Source organism: Penaeus monodon, chromosome 29 (genome assembly GCF_015228065.2).
Source record: "Penaeus monodon isolate SGIC_2016 chromosome 29, NSTDA_Pmon_1, whole genome shotgun sequence".
Lineage (NCBI taxonomy): Eukaryota > Metazoa > Arthropoda > Malacostraca > Decapoda > Penaeidae > Penaeus > Penaeus monodon.
This window is the reverse complement of record NC_051414.1, coordinates 28248197-28248520: the sequence shown is the minus strand read 5'-3', so window position 1 is coordinate 28248520 and position 324 is coordinate 28248197. Positions and strand designations below refer to the sequence as shown.

General features: G+C 33.0%; 1 protein-coding gene across 1 annotated transcript in view; it reads right to left on the bottom strand.

Moving 5' to 3' along the window:
- Positions 1–324, bottom strand: part of LOC119591816 (zinc finger protein 513-like) — a 72589-nt gene that overhangs the window by 4865 nt on the left and 67400 nt on the right. The gene's annotated exons all lie outside the window — the stretch shown is intronic.

Below are 324 nucleotides of genomic sequence, written 5' to 3'. Positions count from 1 at the left end.
TCTAAAGGTTTCTCAAGTCTCCCTCTCTGTGTATATAGATGTTACATTAAATTTTTTGTCATCTATTATTGAGAACTTCTTTCAGATAACTTAATTTAACAGTCTGATATCTCTTCATTATACCTAACAGATTTGTCACAATTCCTAATTCTTAAAAATTTCTTGAGGTTAAATGTACAAGGTCTGCATATAAATATGATGAATTCCAGTATCCCTTCACTGTTCCAAGTCATCCCTTTAGTCTTTCAAGTATGGTGAAGATTTCTCAAACCTCATCAGTAGCATCTCTCCTCTGAAGCTCATTTTTTTTCTGGGTTGTGCAGT